Genomic DNA, 18,991 nt, shown 5'->3' with positions numbered 1-18,991 from the left:
GGAGAGGGGTGTCACGTAGAATGTGCTGGTTTTGGTTTGTACCAAGGCTTGGTCAGTTTTTAGGTCGTTTCTGGGAGCACCAAGGGCAGGGTTTTAGCTGGGGTTGTTACCCTGGAAGCCGGCAGGAGGTGACCCCAGGGGTCTCACCAGGAGCAGGGTGTGCACTGATCCCCCTTCCTGCTGCCATGGGAGTGTTAGAAAAGGGCATCAGTTGGACCCAGCATGGGCAGGCAGGTTCTTTCCTTTAGTGAGAGCTGCTTTCCCACTGGCAGGCTGTGCTGGTGCCCTGCTTGGTGCTGCTGTCCCCTGTCCCAGGGGCACAGCCATGCCAGCGCTTTGCACCCTCCCCTCCACACGGGGACCTTCTCAGAGTGGCTGGCACTGACAGCAGCTCTGCAGCACCCTGAGGGCTGGGATACCTGCAGGCCATGTTTCTGGAAGCCCTTGGAGGAGGAGGAGGAAGGTGTAGCTGGAGGAGTGGGGTGTCCACCCTGCTGGGTGGTGGAGCTGGGCTGAGCCGTGCAGGCTGCGCTGGCCCAGGAGCAGGAGATGGTCTGCAGAGCGGTGCAGAAAGCAAAACAAAACCCACACACCCACACATTCCCACAAGCACACAGGCAGTGAGCAGGCAGGAGGGGATCTGCCGGCAGCCAGAGTCGAGGCTCGAGTTAATTTGGTGGAAAATGAAAACCATTGCGGCGAGCGAGAAGGTTCCTGCCTTTTCTTTTTCCTTCCTCAAAGAAAAACATTAGGTGGGATTTTTACCTTCCCCAGGTTTTGTTTCGTGCAGAAATGTGGCTCTGAAGAGGAGCCTGGTGGTTAAAAGAGTCGCTGCCTGTTTTGTACTTTCCTGCCCGGCCTCCTCCCTGCTGGAAGGTCTCGTGGGCACATGTGTCACCATGTCCTTGTCCACTTCTGCACTGGGTCGAGGGAGGGAGGTGGCTCCTGTGACATTGCTCAGTGAGTGACAGTGAACTCGGCTCTAAGCTTTGCCTGAGAGCCTTGGCTGGGCTGTAAATTAATGCCGGTTTATTTGCCTCCAGATTGGGGAGCATCTCTGCACGTCGTGCTGGGGCACAAGGGCGCAGTGAGGGGCTTGTGGCATCGTTCACCTTCTGCAGATGGGGTCTCTGCTGGGAGATTCTGGGTGTGGGACTGACACATTCTGGCTGGGGCTGGGGTGGTGCTGTACCTGTCCTGCTCCCCCCGAGGGGCTTCCCCTCTCCACCAGAGCGCCTTGGAATTGTGAACTGTTGTGAGATAAGATTTATGCTGGCTTTTCATCTTTCCGTCATCTTTCCATCTTTCCTCACCTTTCCAGAAAACGAGGATAGTGAAATCCAGGAGGACTGGATCCCTGGGATTTGCTCTCCTTCCCTGGCTTTTTCAGCCCTTCGGGGTGCTTGGCTGTGGCTGTGCTGCCCCACTCCCCGTGGCTGGGAAGGTAGAGCTTTTCCAAATGCCTCTCTCCCCTTTTCCTGTGCCTATAATTAGCCCTGGCTCCCCGCCACCATATACTGTACGATCCTGGAAAGAGGTCATGGCTTTGCTGAAATTCTTGGGAACAGAGCTGCCTTTGCAGCTGGGAAAGCAGCGCAATTTCCAAGCAGATAAGAAATAGGGCAAATGCAATTCTGTTCCCTGCTGTAATTTATGGGCTCTGGGGATGGCATCCAAGGGCCTCCTCCCTGCTCTGGCTCTCCACGTGCTTGGGAGAGTCTGGGTGGGTGAAGAGGTTCCAGCTGGTTCCCAGCTCTGGTGTGCTGTCCAGTGGTGGTGGATGAGGAGGGTCCTGTCTTCTCCTGGACTGCTGGGCCTGGTTTTCCCCTTCTGCTGGATCCTGTTGAGGTCTTGCCCAGGACTGGAGAAGGAGACAAATGCATTTTTGGGTGTGTGTGGTCCTTTTCAGTTCTAAAACTTCTCATTTTTATGAACTTCCCCAGAATGGAACTTCCTTTGCAGCAGGAAAAGGATCATCTTCTTGACCTTAGAGGTCTTTTCCAACTGAAATGATTCTGTAATTCTGTGATTACACAATCTCTGGGCAGGTGAGGAGTAGGACTTGGCTTTTCTTCCAAGGAGGGCAAAGCCCACAGAAGCAGAAGGGTCTGCAGCAGCTGGGGAGGGTTTTCCCACCTCTAAATCCTCCTGTGCAAACGGGTGAAAAACTCAAAGTGAAAAGAGTATTTTGAAAAGAGAAAACTCCCCTCTTCAGAAAAGAGAGACAGAAACGCAGCAAAATCCCCTGGTCAGAAGGTTCCCAAAGTTTTGCTGTTGTTTCTCTGCCCCTGTACAGTCGTTCTGAGACAAAACCAGGATAAATCCACCCCAAAAGGACAGGATTGGAGAGCAAGGGCTTGAGTTTCCATTCCAGCTGGGACTCCACACGTGCTGTATCCCCCTGGCAGCATCCTGCTGCTGAGCTGATCGTCCCTTTCCAAAGGAGAGATTAGCTAAAAAAATCATGAGATTAAAAAGCAAAACACTTTCCATTTGTTGTAATTGGCTTCTGGGCCAGTGAGCTGCTTCCCTTCCCTTCCTTCCTTCCCCTTCCCTTCCCTTCCCTTCCCTTCCCTTCCCTTCCCTTCCCTTCCCTTCCCTTCCCTTCCCTTCCTTCCTTCCCTTCCCTTCCCTTCCCTTCCTTCCCTTCCCTTCCCTTCCCTTCCTTCCCTTCCCTTCCCTTCCTTCCTTCCCTTCCCTTCCCTTCCCTTCCCTTCCCTTCCCTTCCCTTCCCTTCCCTTCCCTTCCCTTCCCTTCCCTTCCCTTCCCTTCCCTTCCCTTCCCTCTGAATTTTCCTTTAGCCACTGAAGGGTTTTGCTCCCCTTTGACAGCACTATGAGTTTTTCTGGTGATTCCACGACTTGATAAACCCTTTTTATTTTATTTTTTTTGCATTTGCTGTTACCAGTATGCTCAAACTGGGAGCAGCATTGGGAGTTGGAACTTTCCAAGGATCACTGTCGTGGTTCTGTCAGAGGGAGGTGATGCTCGCACTGGCCACGGAGGTTTTGTTGCCCCGCAGGGGGAGCACAGGACAGTCTCCTATGGATCCATGCTGCTTGGTTGGGCTGATTAACCAAATTAGGCAGAAATCTCTTTTTTTTCAGTGTAGGTGCCTGTGAACCCCCTTGTGCTCCCCCCTTGCAGTGGTGAACGTGGGGGGTGGTGTAGGAGTTGCTGACGATGGCACCAAATGTGTGTTTCTCTGCACCTCGCTGGGGAGAAATATTTTAATCTTTTTTTTTTTTTTTGTTGTTTTTGGGTTTTTTTTGTGTGATTTTTTTTTAATAGTGGGTCTGAAGTTTGGGGAGTAGAGATTTGCCAAGGATGTGAAGGGAGCTGGGGCTTGGACTGGGTGATTTGTAACCCCGAGGATGGTTGTGTCTCTGGCTCAGGTTTTTCCCTGCTGCGTTTTCAGAGGCGGCTGGGTGGCAAAGCCTTGCTCCAGCAGGATGTGCCACCTGCTTTTCTGGATGCAGCAAAGATCCGTGCTCAGCCACGAGACTCTGAGTGTGTGTGAGGGGTCAGGGTTTGCACACTGCCTGGGGGTGAACACCCTTCCTGCTCCCCAAGGCCGAGCAGCCCTGGCTCTGGCTCAGATGGGGTCTGTGCCAGGTGATTTTCCAGCTGCTCTGATGCTGCTGCTGCCCATGGCTGGCACTGCTGGCAGGGTGCAGAGGGGCTGTTGGAGGGTGCTGGAGGCAGCAGCCCTGGCCATCCAGGGCTGGCTCCACTCCGGACACACCAGAGGGGCCACAGCACAGCCCAGGGTGAAGTGTGAGCCTCCCAGTGCTGGTGTTTGACAGCAGCCCCTCTCCTCCCTCTCCTCCTCAAGTTGCCCTTACAAACAGTTTACAAAAAGCTCTCGGCTTCCAGCAGGGCTGTGCTGGAATGGGGGACAGCAGCAAGCTGGAGATTTTTCTGGTCCCCCTACCTCACATGTGCTCACCTCCTCCTTCTGCCTTTGCAGTCCTGTTGGGAGGGATTTGGGGGCTCATCTGGCAGCCAGCAGTGGGAAAGCCCTCTGCCAGCCCAGCATGTCAGATATGGCAGCTGAGAGGTGTTTTAGGAGCTGCTACCACCTGTCAGAGCAGGGAGGTGGATGGGCTGGAATCTCTGCACGTGGGTGATCACGTTTGTTTGGTGTCCATGGGGAGAGGCCAGGCTGTGACCTCAGGTGGTACCCTGAGCACCTGCCCAGGCTGTGGCAATGAAGAATTTCCCCATGGTTGGTGGCTCCTGACTCAGGTGATGGCAGAGCAAGGCCGTGAGGGGCCTGGGCTTTGCTCTTAGTGGTGGTGATTGTCTCCCCCACCTGGCTTGGCCACACCTCACCCCGTGGCCCTGGAGTTTGGACCTGTGTGGCAGGGCCAGAGCTGGGGCTGAGCTGGCCTGGACACCAGAGGGTGGAGACACCCAGAGCCAGGTTCCCAGTGCTGTGTCTGCCTGGGGCAGCTCCCGTGGGGTCCTTGCAGACCTGTGCCATGCAGGATCCTTCCCAAAGGGGAGGTGAGAGGAGCTGGCACCTGCCTGGGAGCTTTGCCCATGCTGGGCATGCACACAGCAGCTCCTGGTGCCTTCCCTGAGCTGCTCACGTGGATCCACATCAGAGCCCTGCCTGTGCTGAGGCCATTGATGCTGCTGTGTGCACGGGTGTGCTGGGGTGAGATCCCTTCCAGCATCACCCACCTGCTCCTTGTGCCTCCCAGACCTGCTGCCCTCTGGGGACAGGGCTCTCCTTGTCCCACACCCTGTGCTGATTTTCCTGCAGCTCTGGTTGTGTAACCCATGTGGGGCTGGGTTAGTCAGTGGCCAAGGAGTGTGAGGGATGAACTGCTGGTGTGTGTCAGGTGTGTGCAGGTGGCATTTGCCCTCCCCCGTGCCTCAGGCAGGGTTTGTGGGATGAGAGATGTGGATGGCTGGGTGCATGGATGGCTGCAGAGCAGTGGCAGAGATCTGTCCCCCCATGGGACAGGAGGGAGAGTATGGCCAGAGAGACAGGTGGGAATTGGATCTGTGGCCTCTGGGGAGAGGCAGCAGCACACAGGAGAGGTTTGCAGGGAGTCTGGCTGGCAAAACAGTTGATGGTGCCATGTCTGCTTTACCTCTGGAAATGCCAGCAGGAGCTGGAGCTGCAGGTCTGGAGCAGCTCTCCCTGCTGCTGTGAAGTCTCCTGCAGCCCTGGAGCAGCACTTTCACTGGTGCTCAGGAGAGTGTGGGTGCTGTGGGCCCCACAGCCCCTCTCAGCACCTCTGGGATGGGGTTGGGTTGCACATGCGCTGTCCCAGGCTGCCATGAAGTTGGATAGAACGAGTTCAGGAAGGTGAGGAGTGGTTGATCCAGCTGGATATGGCAGTGGCCTGTTGGACATGATCCCAGACCTGATACCCACTTGCTGTCCCCATCAAGGAAGGTGCCAATGCTCTCAGCCCCCAGGGCTGGTGCCAGCAGGTGGCAATGTGGCCTGAAGTATTGTCACTGTCACCGGGGTGAGGGCAAGCACTGGCTGCCTGGGGTGTGGGGCACCCACATCTTGATGTCCCTGTGCTCTTAGAGGAGCCCCCATGATGTCCCTGGTCAGTTTTGGGGTCTTCCTTGTGCTGCTGTGTTGGCAGGTTGGGACAAGGAGGTGAGTGGCTTGCTCAGGGGGAGGAAATTGGGGTTTGGGAGATGCTCTGTGGTTCACATCCCCTCTCTGTGCCTCAGTTTCCCTGCATTAGGAGGTGCTGCTGGTGCTGGGACCACTCCATGCTGCCCAGTACTTGCCCAATGGACTGGGATTGCCCTGCCCTGCAGCAGTGTCAGCCCCTGCCCAGCTGTGGCTACCTGCACACCCAGGGTATTCCTGCCCCCACCAGATGTGCAGGGAGCTGGGTGGCCCAGCTGTGCAGAGAGGGCAGGAGCAAGATGGGCGCTGGGGGTTCTGGGGTCAGTTTTGGGGTCTTCCTTGTGCTGCTGTGCCAGCAGGTTGGGACGAGGAGGTGAGTGGCTTGCTCAGGGGGAGCAAATTGGGGTTTGGGAGATGCCTGTGTGTCCAGCTCTGTGGTTCACATCCCCTCTCTGTGCCTCAGTTTCCTTGCATTAGGAGGTGCTGCTGGTGCTGGGACCACTCCATGCTGCCCAGTACTTGCCCAATGGACTGGGATTGCCCTGCCCTGCAGCAGTGTCAGCTCCTGGAGCGGGGAGCCTGCCCAGCTGTGGCTACCTGCACACCCAGGGTATTCCTGCTCCCACCAGATGTGCCAGCTGCAGGGAGCTGGGCGGCCCAGCTGTGCAGAGAGGACAGAAACAAGATGGGTGCTGTGAGCCAGAGCAAACCCCTGTCTGCCTGTGCTCTCCAGCTTGCCCAGGTCCCCCGGCAGCCTCTGGTCACTGGTGTGCTGGTGCGTGGCTCTGCTCCGGGAGCCGTGCCCGTCCCCAGCCCTGCTGCACCTCCGGCCGCCCCCACGGCCACACAGCTGCAGGTTTCAGTTCTGCATCTCTGCTGCCCAAGGGGAACTCAGCCAGCCAGAGTGAAACTCGGTGGCTCCAACGGTTGCACTTGTGCCACCACCCCCCCTTCGACGCCCCCTCATGTCCCCGTGGTCCTTGCAGGGCCAGCAGCCGCTGTTGCAACACTTGCAGTGACAGCTGTGCTGCTCTGACCTTGCCTGGAGCCTGGAGAGCAGCTCCAGCTCCCCTGCCCAAACCCAGGGCTGTGTTTGGTGCCATGCAGGGGGACCTGGTGGAGCAGGGTGTGAGCCCTGGCAATTCCTACCCTGCCTGGATCTGGGGTGCCTTCATGGCATCATCCCTCTGTGGGGTTTGAAGGAGCAGAGTGTGAGCCCCAACAATTCCTACCCTGACTAGATCTAGGTGCCTTCATGGCATCCCTCAGTGGGGTTTGGAGGAGCAGGGATGAACCCCAACAATTCCTACCCTGCCTGGATCTGGGGTTTGGAGGAGCAGGGATGTGAGCCCCAACAATTCCTACCCTGCCTGGATCTGGGGTTTGAAGGAGCAGGGGTGTGAGCCCCAACAATTCCTACCCTGCCTGGATCTGGGGTTTGAAGGAGCAGGGTGTGAGCCCCAACAATTCCTACCCTGCCTGGATCTGGGGTTTGAAGGAGCAGGGTGTGAGCCCCAACAATTCCTACCCTGCCTGGATCTGGGGTTTGAAGGAGCAGGGTGTGAGCCCCAACAATTCCTACCCTGCCTGGATCTGGTGTGGCTTCGTGCCATCCTTCTGTGGGATTTGGAGGAGCAGGGGTGTGAGCCCCAACAATTCCTATTGCCTGGATCTGGGGTTTGGAGGAGTAGGGGGTGAGCCCCAACAATTCCTACCCTGACTAGATCTAGGTGCCTTCATGCCATCCCTCTGTGGGGTCTGGAGGAGTAGGGGGTGAGCCCCAACAATTCCTACCCTGCCTGGATCTGGGGTGCCTTTGTGCCATCCCTCTGTGGGGTTTGGAGGAGCTCAGTGCAGGTGGTCGTGCTCTGCATGTGCTCCTGGCACAGCTGGCTGGTGCCATGGTTCTTGGGCGCTGCTCACCTCTGCACTGTCATGCTTTGTGCCACTGGAGGTGGATTTCCTCCTCCTGTCCCCCTTTCCAGCCCCTGGTGCTGTGCTGCTGGGATTCTGGCACCACTGCATGGCTGGGAGCTGGGGCTCCTCGCTGTGTTTCACTGCCAGCCTGTCCTGCCTGATGCTCCTGCTTGGAGTGAGATCTCTCCCAGTTTGTTCCTTCACACCTCTCGGTGTCAAGCCAGAGGAAACTCAACTGGAAAGGCTCAACAGGTCTAATTAAACCTTGGAGATATTGGCTGGTGCAAACTGAAGGCTGGGCCATGGCTGAGATGCTTTAGTTTTGTGGACTGGGGAAATGGAGAAAAATGGAGAAAATCCTTTTTCTTCTTTCTTCTTTCTTCTTTCTTCTTTCTTCTTTCTTCTTTCTTCTTTCTTCTTTCTTCTTTCTTCTTTCTTCTTTCTTCTTTCTTCTTTCTTCTTTTTCTTTTCCCTTTTCCCTTTTCCTTTTCCTTTTTTTTTTTTTTTTTTTTTTTTTTTTTTTTTTTTTTTTCCTTTTTTTCCTTTTTTCTTTTTCTTTTTCTTTTTCTTTTTCTTTTTCTTTTTCTTTTTCTTTTTCTTTTTCTTTTCCTTTTTCTTTTTCTTTTTCTTTTTCTTTCCTTTCTTTTTTTTTCATTTTGTCTGCTCTTTGCTGTTGTTGGGACTCCCTGAGACTGACATGGCCCAGCTCTGGGAAATGGGGTCTAGGATCTCCCTGGTTTGGGGTGGGAGTCCATGAGCACCTGGCAGAGGAGCAGTGGGCTGGGTTGGGAGCCTGAGGGGGGGAAGTTTGGGTTTGACATCCAAATGTTTGCAGCCCCGAGCCCGTTGCTAGAGGAAACATGAAAAAAGGGGAAGGAGAGATTGCGGTCAGGGCTCTTCCCCTCCGCAATCTGCGCCTCCCTCTTGGCCCCTCCAGCCCCAGAGCTGCTTCTTGTGCCCATCCATCTCCCCTGTGCTTGCCAGATGTGAGCTTGGAGGTCCCCATGGCAATTTATTTGGGGGTATTTTATGTATGTATGATGTAGGCAGGGGTTGTATGTATTTGGGGTTTATATACATGGGAATGAATTTGTATTTGGGGGTTTTTCTATACCTGTGGGAATATATATATATATATATATATATGTATATATATATGTATTTGGTGGTTACAGATATGGGAATATGTGTATTTTGAGAGGGCTATGTATATGGGAATATGTGTATTTTTTGGAGTTATATATGTGGGAATATATATGTGTTTGAGTGGGGTCAGCCATCCATCTCTTCTGGCCTTTCCAGATGTGAGCTTGGAAGTCCCCATGGCAGTGGCCATGGCTATTTATCTGGGGGTATTTTATGTATGTATGATGTAGGCAGGGGTTGTTTGTATTTGGGGTTTATATACATGGGAATAAATTTGTATTTGGGGGTTTATCTATATATGTGGGAATATATATATAGGTATTTGGTGGGTTACATGTATGGGAATATGTGTATTTTGAGAGGGCTATGTATATGGGAATGTATGTATTTTGGGGAGTTATATATGTGGGAATATATATGTGTTTGAGGGTGTAAGCAAAGACTGGCTGTGTGTGGCACAGCTGAGCATCAGCTGAGCAGATACCCAGGGAAGTCACCAAAGCCATTCCTGCACATCCTCCAGGATCCTTATGGGCAGGTTGGAGCAGCTCCCTGCTGCCTTTGATGGCAGGTTGTGCCAGCCTGACTGCATCAGTTACAAATGGGGATCCCAGGAGGTTCCCCTGGTTCTCCTGCCCTCAGGAATTTTGCTTGGTTACTTGGTGAAACCAAAGCTTTGGTTTTCAAATAGGAGCAATGTTAGCACCTGCTCAGCATCCCTGCCCCAAAGCTGGGCATAAAGATTGTCTTGTCTTTACCCTCTCTCTCCCCTTCTTTTTTCACTCAGAAAGGGGAATTCACTTGCCTTTGCCACCTCCATCCCTCTCCTATGTGTTTTTTCCCCCTCAGTTTATAAAATAACAGCATTTTGAAAACACAATACTTTCCCCCTTCCCTGAGCAGCGTTTCTCTGTTTATAACGAGAAGGTTTGGAAGGCACGTGTGTGGTGGGGTGAGCCCTGGGAGTGGCCGGTGGCCTGACCCAGCCCCAGCCCCTCAGCAGGGCCTGTGCAGGTCGAATGTCACCTTTTGAAATGCTCCAGAGGTTCTGGGAGCAGTGCCAGGATCCTCTCCTGGCGGGGCAAAGGACGAGCATGGACGTTCAAGGGAGCTGGCAGTGCCACTGAGTGGGGGCTTTGCTCCTTTGTACCAGCTCAGAACGTTGCAAAATGGGTTCTTGGGGGTTCACTGGGGTTTGCTGGTGCTGGAAGTCCCACCAGGTCCAAAGGGCAGCGGATTCTGCAGCTTGGGCAGGGTGTGAAGCAGCCCTAAAGCTGTCAGCCTGGAGAGGGTCAGGGTCTCAGGACTGTCACCCCACGTGTGTTGTTCATCCCTGTTCATTCAACCTTGCAATGTCAGAATTATCTGCAGGCTGAACACCCCAAAACCAATCCTGCTCCCCCTGGAGCTCCTCACCTTGGCCCTACAAGGGCAGCTCATCTGCCACACTGGGTCAGCAAAGGCACTGCTGTTATTTGTCACCATCGGGGCACTGTGGCACGGCCGAGGGCTGGGTGGGGTCAGCTGTTGTCCAAAGTCATTGTCCTGATGGCCTGGTGGGCTCTGGGAGCCAGGGATGTGGCTGCTGCCCACCACCAGCCGTGGGCAGTTGTGTCAGTGCAAGAGTCTGTGAGTGGTGACCGTGTGGCTGTGCTGGCTGTCCCATGGCACCGTGGGCATCCTGGACATTCCTGGTGTGTCCAGCTGAGAGAAAACAGCTCTGTACAGACATCTGAGGTCTAGCCTGGCCACATGTCCCCCACTGCATCCGGGTGGGCTGTGGAGCTGACCCCAGTCCCCCCAAAGCAGAGCCAGCCTTGGCCACATCCTCCTCTCAGCCTGGCCTGTGGTCCCTGGTCCACACGTGGCTCGGCCACCAGCCCTGCAGTGCTGAGACCAGAGAGAGCTCCTGGGACGCCAAGAGGAGGTTCAGGAGCCTGTTCAGGTCCCCACATGGCTCTGCCATCAGCCCTGCATGGCTCTGCAGTGCTGAGACCAGAGAGAGCTCCTGGGACGCCAAGAGGAGGTTCAGGAGCCTGTTCAGGTCCCCACATGGCTCTGCAGTGCTGAAACCAGAGAGAGCTGCTGGGACACCAAGAGGAGGTTCAGGAGCCTCTGGTCCCTGGTCCCCTTGTGGCTCTGCAGTGTTGAGACCAGAGAGAGCTGGGACAGTGCTGGGACACCAAGAGGAGATTTAGGAGCCTGTGGTCCCCAATCCCCACATGGCTCTGCAGTGCTGAAACCAGAGAGAGCTGCTGGGACTCTCAGAGGAGGTTCAGAAGCCTCTGGTCCCCGGTCCCCACATGGCTCTGCCATCACCCCTGCATGGCTCTGCATGCTGAGACCAGAGAGAGCTGCTCAGACACTGAGAGGAGGTTTAGGAACCCTCAAGGGAGACCCTTTGCATTAACAGCACTTCCCTCGTCCTGGCTTGCAGCGTGGCACTGCTTCTTCTGTGGCTGTCCCTGTCCCCAAGCAGTCAGTCATTCTGCAGAACACTGTTTTATTCAGGGGAATGAAGGAGTGGTCCTGGGGGGTGACAGGTTGGTCTGGACTTAATAGGACAAGGAGCCCCCCATCCTTGTCCCTGCTGCTCCCCGTTGTGGAGGACAGACTCGTCTGTCTGTCCTGAGGAGGGGGGATCCCTGTGCCTGGTCCATTTGCCCGGGTTCTGTGAGGTTTGAGGCTGGGGAGCGCTCACACCTCAGGGGTGTCCCCTGTGCTTGGCTCCTGCAGCAGGAGGAAGGGGCAGCCCCGGCCGGAGCCGCTCCTGGCTCCAGCTTTGTTCAGGGGGAATTTTGTAATGGCAGGAAATGAGCTGGCTGTGGGAGGGAGGAGGCCGGGGGAGGAAGGCTGGTTTGTGGTTGGAGCGGAGGATGAGGACGCCGGAAAGCTGAGCACAATTCCTCGCTCTGGTGCAGGTGCTGGGGCGAGGCTGCAGCTCGGGAGCTCTGTGCCTCAGTTTCCCTTTTGTTCAGCACCGTTCCCCTCATGGGAGTGTGCTGTGGTGGTGATGGGCTCTGCACAATGCCAGAGGGTTGTGACCACCAGTAGATGACCAGCACAAGGGCAGCTGAAGCCACTGGGCTTTGCCCCATGGGTCTCCTCCCATCTGCCAGTGTGAGTGGGATGAGTTTAGGAGCTGCGTTTCCTTCTGGGCCACGGCAGATTCTCCTTGGGCCAAGCACCTGTGCTCATGCATTCCCGGGGACAGTGTCTGAGCAAGCTGCTCAGTGCTTTTTCTTGTGGGATGTGCATGAGAATCTTCCCAGAAGACACAAAGTTCATGTAAACTTTGAGCAGTTCTCTGCTGGCCACGCTGTCGGCCTGGGCCACATCCCTCACTAATGTCCATTTTTGTTTCATTCCTGAACTCTTTTTAATGTCTTTCCCTCTGGTCTCACCGAGATGCTTTCCATGTTGCACAGCCCCAGGGAGGGCTCCTGCTTCCCTGGATCCCTGCAGGTGCCTGGCCAGGTCCCACCCAGCCAGCACGGCCCTTGCAGCGATGCTGAGGATCAGGGCAGTGCCCGAGGGGACCCTGCAGCCAGGTCTGGGCTCCCCTCACTGTTCCCTCCAGCTGGCTGTGCTTGGATGGGACACATGGGGAGTCCTGTCCTTGCCTCTGTCCCCACCTCTGTCCCCTCACACTGACAGCTCCTTGCTTTGTCTTTGCAGTTGGATTGAGGAGCGGTGGCTGCAGCTCATCCCTGCCAGGAGCAGAAGATGCAGGAGGCTGCATAGCAGGTATGGGGCAAATCCCAAACTCTGGCTTCCTGCCTTCCCTTTGGGTTTGCTTGGCTGCGTGTGTCTCCCCTGCTGCAGGCTGGGAGCTGCAGAGGGTCCCAGAGGGTGCAGCTCAAGGCTCCCACAGTGGTGCTGAGCAGATCCTGCAGCCCTGCTCCAGTGGGGGCTGGTGCAGGAAGGGCACAGGGAACACCCTGCTGCACTGTGCACCCCTCACCTGCTCTGAACACGGGGGTCCTGGTGTGTGGGGTGGCAGCAGAGCCCCCAGAGCAGGGCAGGGAGGTGGTGCCCTGCAGTGGGTGCTGCTGCCGTTCCCCAGTGCCCATCTTCCCCTTCGCTTCCCCAGCTGGCACAGCTCGGATGGCTCCCAGCCGTAGCCACAGCACTGATTTGGGGTTCTTTGGGTGTTTTGCAACACAGCCCCATGTATCAGTGCAAAGGAGGGTTTTCCTGCCCTGTTTTCTCCCAGTGTGGACAAGACTTGTGGCCAAACCTGCTGTTATTTTGTCCCTTGCATTCCTCTAAAATAACGTGCAGCTGGGAGAGGGCCTCATGTCCAGGGTTTCTTCCTTTTCAACCTTCTTGGCCTGTTTATTGCTCTTACAGTAAATGTTTGTGTCTCCTGTGTCTGCAGTGAGGTTGTGGTACAGACACCACTGCGGGCTGCTTTATGAGGGCTCTATGGTTTCATGAAATGCATCTTCTGTACCTGAGAGTGAAATCGATAAAAGGAAAGATTTTTAAAAATAATATGCCCCTAGCTCCTGAACGGAGGGGGCTCTGTCACGACTGCTTAGTGAGCAGTTTTGTGGGGTTGTGATGACTTTTAGTGCTGGAGAAGGGGGCAGGGTAATTTATTTGGAGGCCTGGTGATGGGAGATGGGGGCAGCATCACTGCGTCCTCTGCAAGGTCAGCACCAAGGGCTTCATCTGCTGATAGGAACCAAGAGCAGCTCTCCAGGCTGGGTCAGGGGAGTGCAGCAGCAGGGCCCTGCTGTGTCTCAGTGGTGCTTGGTGTGTGCCAGTGATGGGCCAGGGCACAGGAGGGTTTGAGGGCTTGGCTGGGTCTGTCTGAACTGAGTGCTCTGGGAGTGTTCTGGGGGCTGGTGTGGGACCAGCTCTGATCCATTCCTCTGGGCACAAAGGAATACTAGTAGTACCTAAGGGGAACATGTTTCAGTGTGGTGAGTGATTACTTGGAGTCTTGGGGCAGTGGGTCTGTCTGCTGTGGGGTGTACATGGAGGGCAGGACCTTCCCTGGCTCCCAAACACCCCAGTCCCCATGGACAGGGCACATTGTGTGCCCCAGCCCGGATGCAGGTGGGCGGTGGCAGGATCTCTGTCACTGCCTTCTCCCCCTCATCACTGCCCAACTCTGCCAGCTCTGGCCAGTGACAACAGCTCCTTGTTCTCTAGTTTCACACAAATTCTTGGGGTTTGGGTTGGCAGTGTCCTCCCTCAAAGCCCTCGTTCTGCCAGCACACAGTTCTGAGCGAGGAGGAGCAGTTTAGTGATGGCTGCAACTGCAGAACTGCTCGCTCCAAGCAGCAGCTCAGCCAGTGGCGCGCTCGGGGAGGAGGATTCGGAAAAGCATCTCTGGGGACTGCTTTAGGACTTGTCCCTTGGCTGTGCAAGTGACAGGAGCTGAGCAATTAGAGGAGCAGTATCGACCCAGCCTCGGGAGCTGTGACGGCCGGCACTGGGCGATTGAATCCCGGTGAAGCCGCGTCCTGGGCGTGCAGCATCGCTGCCTGCCATCAATAGGCATTTGTCTGAGGCCAGCCTCGTCTGAGGCCAGCCAGGCAAACCTTCTTCTGTGACAGAAGACTCTTCTAGGGCCTGTGACCTTAACTGAATCGACTCTTTCGTGTCCTGAAGACGGTGGCATGGTCTTGCTGCTCGGTAAATGACGTGTCCAGCCCTGCATGCAGGGATGTGCCACCCTGCTTCTCTCCCGGTGAGATTTTGCATGCTGAGGCTGATTTCCAGCTGCTTGGGAAGAGCCCTTGGGTCACCAGGTCTGAGCCCTTGCCTGTGTTCTCTTGGAGGTTCATTGGCAGCTGGAGTTCACAACTTCCAGGCTCCCACTGTCCTTGAGGTGTGAGTGTGCCACCTCACCTGGCACCTGGCTCTTTGCAAGATCTCCTGATCTCCAGGGAGAGCTTGTAAAATCCAGCCAGTGGGCACAATGAAACCAAATCCCCACTCTTGACCCTTTTGGATATGGAATACTGAATTTGGGGAGGCAGTGGGTTCCTGCTGTGTTTGCCGCAGCTGAAATGTGGCTGAGCTGTTGGAGGTCACCTTTCCAGTCCCCGTGGAGCCGGGTGGCCTTCTCTGGTCACGGCACTGCCCTGCGCTTTGGGTTCTGAGCTCATCCGCTATTTTGCCACTGGCGGGGGGGGGGGGGAACGTGTCTTCAAAGCCCTTTTCCCTTGGGGAAAAGCCAGCTTGGTCAGAAACGTCGGCGCAGAAATGTCATCTGACCCAGCAGCTGGCTCACGCCTCCCGGGGGTCCTGCGGCGCCCGCTCGCCACGGGCCGGCCCCGGCGCTGGGGTGCCGGAGGAAACGAGCCCGGCCGCTGCTTTTGGCAAGCTCCGGCCGCTCCCTTCCCCCCTGCAGGCTCCACCACCCCCTCCTGCTGCCTCCGCATCTGCCTGTGCCCTTCAGAGCGCCGCGCTGGGGGTGCCGGGGCTCGGGGCCGGGGCAGCGCTCGGGGATGGCGGCTCCGGCCGGCGCTGCCTCGCGGCCCTCAGCGCGCAGCAGCCGCGGAGAAGGACGCAGCCACCCTGTCTCCTGTAAGTACCTCTCACTCTTTCCACTGGAGAGTTAAAATTAGCAACTTCTTTTTTTATAAGGCAGGCGTCGCTTTAAAGCTCGCCAGCCCAACTGGGTTTCCTTTTATTACCCCCCCTCTCCCGGCTCCTTTACTCTTGATTTTTTTTTTTATTATTTTGTTGTTATTGTTCAACGCGTGCATGCACTTTTCTCCCTTTTTGTTTCTTTATTTATTTTATTTTTTTATTTTTTCCCCCGTCTTTTCGTTCCTTCCTATTTTAAACACGGGTGACGCTGCAGTGTCGGTGCGGAGTTTGGAGCCAAATAAACAGCTCGGCACTCACTCCCCCACCCCGATCGCCTTACAGAGCCCGGGGCCGGAGCCCAGCGCCGAATTTAGACCCTTATCTATTGTCAGCCTGCACGGTCGGCGCTGCTCTGCCGGGGGGGGTTACCCCGGACCCCCTTGTTGCTCCTGACACAAATTCTCGCTGTGAGTTGTTGTTTTTCCCTCTCCTTTGTGTTCGTGGTAAAGCACAGAAGTGCCCTTAAATCAGGAATCAGGACCCGTTGCTTTTTTGTTGTTGTTGTTGTTGTTTTTTCCAGGGCTGGGTGGGCAGAGAGGGAGAGAGGGGGAAACTGAGGCACAGAGGTGAGCATGGCTCCCTGATGGGGAGTGGGTGAGCTGGGATTTCCTCTTTTAGGAATCAAAACAAACATAAACCAGGAAGGAAGCGGCAGCAGGAACGGGCTCAGACGCAGGATCAGTGCGTGTCCCGGGGGATAAATCCCTTTGGGAAGGCTGTGCCCCTGTCCAGGGCCGGTCCGGTGCCGGTGCCGGTGCCGGGGCTCCACCGGGAGCTCTGCCGGGCCGGGCCGGGGCCAGCAGCTGGAAGTGGACGTCCCAGCCCGGATCTGCGAAAGCAAACAGGAAGGCGAATGGGGAGCAGCCGCCGTGTTTACTCAGAGGTTATTTATTGTGGTTCCTCGGAGGTTGGTCCTGGGGACTTTAACACCTTCCTGCTTGGCGCTGGGTCCTTTCGGCCAGGGCTGGGTGCCCGGCAGGAGCCGCGGGCACATCGGAGGTGAGCCAGGTCCCAGGCACTGGTGTCAGGCCAGGTGTCACGCTGGGGCTCTCTGTCCAGCTCCTTCTCCTCCCCTGACTGTTTCCTGAACGTTTGTTTTGCTCTAGAGCCCAGCCTGGCCGGGGTGGATGTGGTGGGGCTGGGACCAGGGCTGAGCTTGGCTCTTCCTAGAAAAATCTTTTTTCAGGGTTTTTATGCTGTTGCTGGTTTGGGATAACTGTTAATAATGCTGGTAATGTTCATATGTCTGTGAAATGAAGGTGCAGAGCTGTAGGAAGGGGATCTTTCAGAAGTGCTTTTAGTGTTTCCCTCCCAAGAGGGAGGGAGGGAGAAGCGTTTCCCTTCCCAGGCATGTGCTGCTCTAGCTCTGGTGCTCATGGATGGGGCTGGAGGATAAACTTTGTGCTTTGGGTTAAACCCTGCCCTTTACCATTGCTGGCCGGGTGAGGTGGGTTCTCCCCTCTGCTTGCCTTGCAGGGACGTGTCACAGGGCGGTCTCCTTTCTTTGGGAGCCACTACAGGGTCCCAAGGTTTCTGCTTTTGGAATTCAGTGGCTGCCCTCAGTACTGCCCTAGGCAACAACAGCTGCAGAGCCCTTTCCTCCTCTTCCTCCTCCTCTTTTGGGTAAACCACCCATTTGGGCAACTCTTCATTGATACATTTTTACATCCCCATCCTTCAGCAAAAATTGTGATCGCAATATTTTCATTTCTTTCTACAAACTCATGCCTTACCTTTTCTCATCCCACCTTTGCATGGGGAGTATTGACAAAAAACTATGGTATTTGATTTTCCTTCCCAATATTTTCCCTTTTCCAAGAGGAATTGTGGCTGGTGTTTATCCATGGCATTCCTACACTCACAGTGGCTCTTACCTGCCCTCGGGGTCCATCTCTTGTGTGCTTCAGGAGCATCCCAGTGGCTTTTCTGCCATCCCTCTGATAACATGGCTTGGAGCCATGACAAACCCTTGGCCTGAGCCATGGCCATATGCCAGTGATTCTCCAGCACAGATTTTGGAGTGTGCCACACCAGGATGTGATAGTGCTTCTGGAAGGTGCCAAACGTTGGCATTTCCCATTGCTCTCCTGAGTGTCACCTCCGTGCTCTGCTGGGATGTCCTTGTGGGCAACATCCACATCCCCAGGGCTGGCCACAATCATCATCCCTCTGGCACGTGACTTTTGAAGAGAAGGGCTCAGCTTCTTGGGGACCTAAATCCCCCTTGCTGAAACACAGAATTTGGCCTTAAAAAATCCCCTTTTGAGACAGGGTGCTGTTCCTGGAGGAGGATGTGTGCTGGGATGGGCTCTGGATGGATCTGTCTCAGTGGGAACCATCATCCAGGTCTGTAGGGGCTGCTGTGGGGTCAGCAGAGCTCATGGCCTCACTGCTGTGGCCCAGGGGAGCAGCAGGACAGGATTTGTGTGCCTGGGACAAGAATGTGTGCGCTGTGAGTGAGCAGCAACAGCTGAGAGCCAGCTGTCCTGGTGGATTTGAGCTGCCCGATGAGCTGGGGCCGGATTCTCACCCCTCTGGCTCAGGATGCATGTGGGTACTGAGCTGGGCTCAGGTCCCAGCTGATGGCAGAGCCTTTGTGGCACAGGGGGCATCCCTGTGCCGTGCTGGGGATGAGGGACCTTGAGTTTGTGTCTCTGCACCCTGGGATGCTCCAGTGGTGCCCTGCTTGGGCTCTGGATAGCAGAGTGCTGCTGGTGGCTGATTTATTTATGGGCTGGGTTGCAGACACTGTGTTTTCAAGGCAGCACAGGAGAAGAGGAAGTTAAACCCGTCTTTGCCATGTGGCATCTTGTCCCAGTTCTTCCTGTTTGCTCAGAGTGAGTTGGGTTGGGGTTCAGTGGCAGCCAGACCATGGTCTGTGCCCTCCTGGTGGGCTTTGGTGGCTCCTTCTCAGACAGGTTCCTGTGCCCAGGGCCTTGCTCTCTGGTTTTTCACAGTCCCCATGCTAGGTTTGGGCCTTTGTTTCCTTTATTAAATGGAATAACAGTGACTGGTGGTCAGCTTCCAGCTGCAGTGTGGCTCTGAGCAGGAGCCCGTGGCCATGGACCACAGTGGGTTTTGGGGAATGTGCAAAGATGGGTGGGCATGTCACCTCTGAGAAAGGCAGATGGCCAGGATGACAGTTTTGGTGGCTTTGTTTCCAGGCTGGAAGCGCCACGGGCAGGTTGGAGCTGTGATGGTGGAGTTTGAGCACTGGGATGGAGGCAGGAGCGTGGTCCTGCCTGGTCCTGCTGCTGTTGGCCAGATTTTTTCCATCCAGATCTCCTTCTAGTGAGCACTGCTACGGCGTCACCCTCACAGTAATTAGCATTGCCATATCAGTGACAAATGAAGATCTTTTGCTTCTTATCCTTCTGGTGACCACCATCACCTTCCCAGCAATGGGGGATCCTGACCTCACCAGCTCCTCTGCACCCCAGATGAGTTCTGGTCCCTGCAGCCCCTGGGGAACCTGGTGCTTCCTCCCCAGGAGCTCAAGACATGGAAACCCTGATGGAGAGAGCAACATCTGCCTCTGCATTGGGACCTGCCAGAAGTGATGGTTGCCTTGGGCATGGATGCAATCAGCAGCCAGTTTATGCAAATTAAATCAAATCTGCAGCCTTTGGGCACCATGGCTGCTACTCACCAGTGCTTGGGGGTGCAAATCCAACAAAGAAATGGTTGTGGGAGGTTGGTTTGAAAGAT

General features: G+C 55.5%; 1 protein-coding gene across 9 annotated transcripts in view; it reads left to right on the top strand.

The window, feature by feature from the left end:
* The window catches only part of MEF2D (myocyte enhancer factor 2D), an 87,333-nt gene that overhangs the window by 14,004 nt on the left and 54,338 nt on the right, over window positions 1-18,991 (top strand). For 4 of the 9 annotated variants that reach the window (XM_030965337.1, XM_030965329.1, XM_030965330.1 and 1 more), the window contains exon 2: window positions 12,350-12,418. The exons of 2 other annotated variants lie outside the window; for them this stretch is intronic. The gene's annotated coding sequence lies outside the window, so the exon portion shown is untranslated. Of the gene's footprint in view, window positions 1-8,536; window positions 8,557-12,349; window positions 12,419-14,946; window positions 15,218-15,563; window positions 15,691-18,991 lie in introns of those variants that run through there. 3 more of the 9 variants (XM_030965332.1, XM_030965333.1, XM_030965334.1) reach the window with 3 other exon arrangements.

This window comes from Camarhynchus parvulus, chromosome 25, assembly GCF_901933205.1.
Source record: "Camarhynchus parvulus chromosome 25, STF_HiC, whole genome shotgun sequence".
In the NCBI taxonomy this organism is placed as follows: Eukaryota; Metazoa; Chordata; class Aves; order Passeriformes; family Thraupidae; genus Camarhynchus; species Camarhynchus parvulus.
The sequence above is the reverse complement of the archived record's forward strand: the minus strand, read 5'-3'. Positions and strand labels throughout refer to the sequence as shown.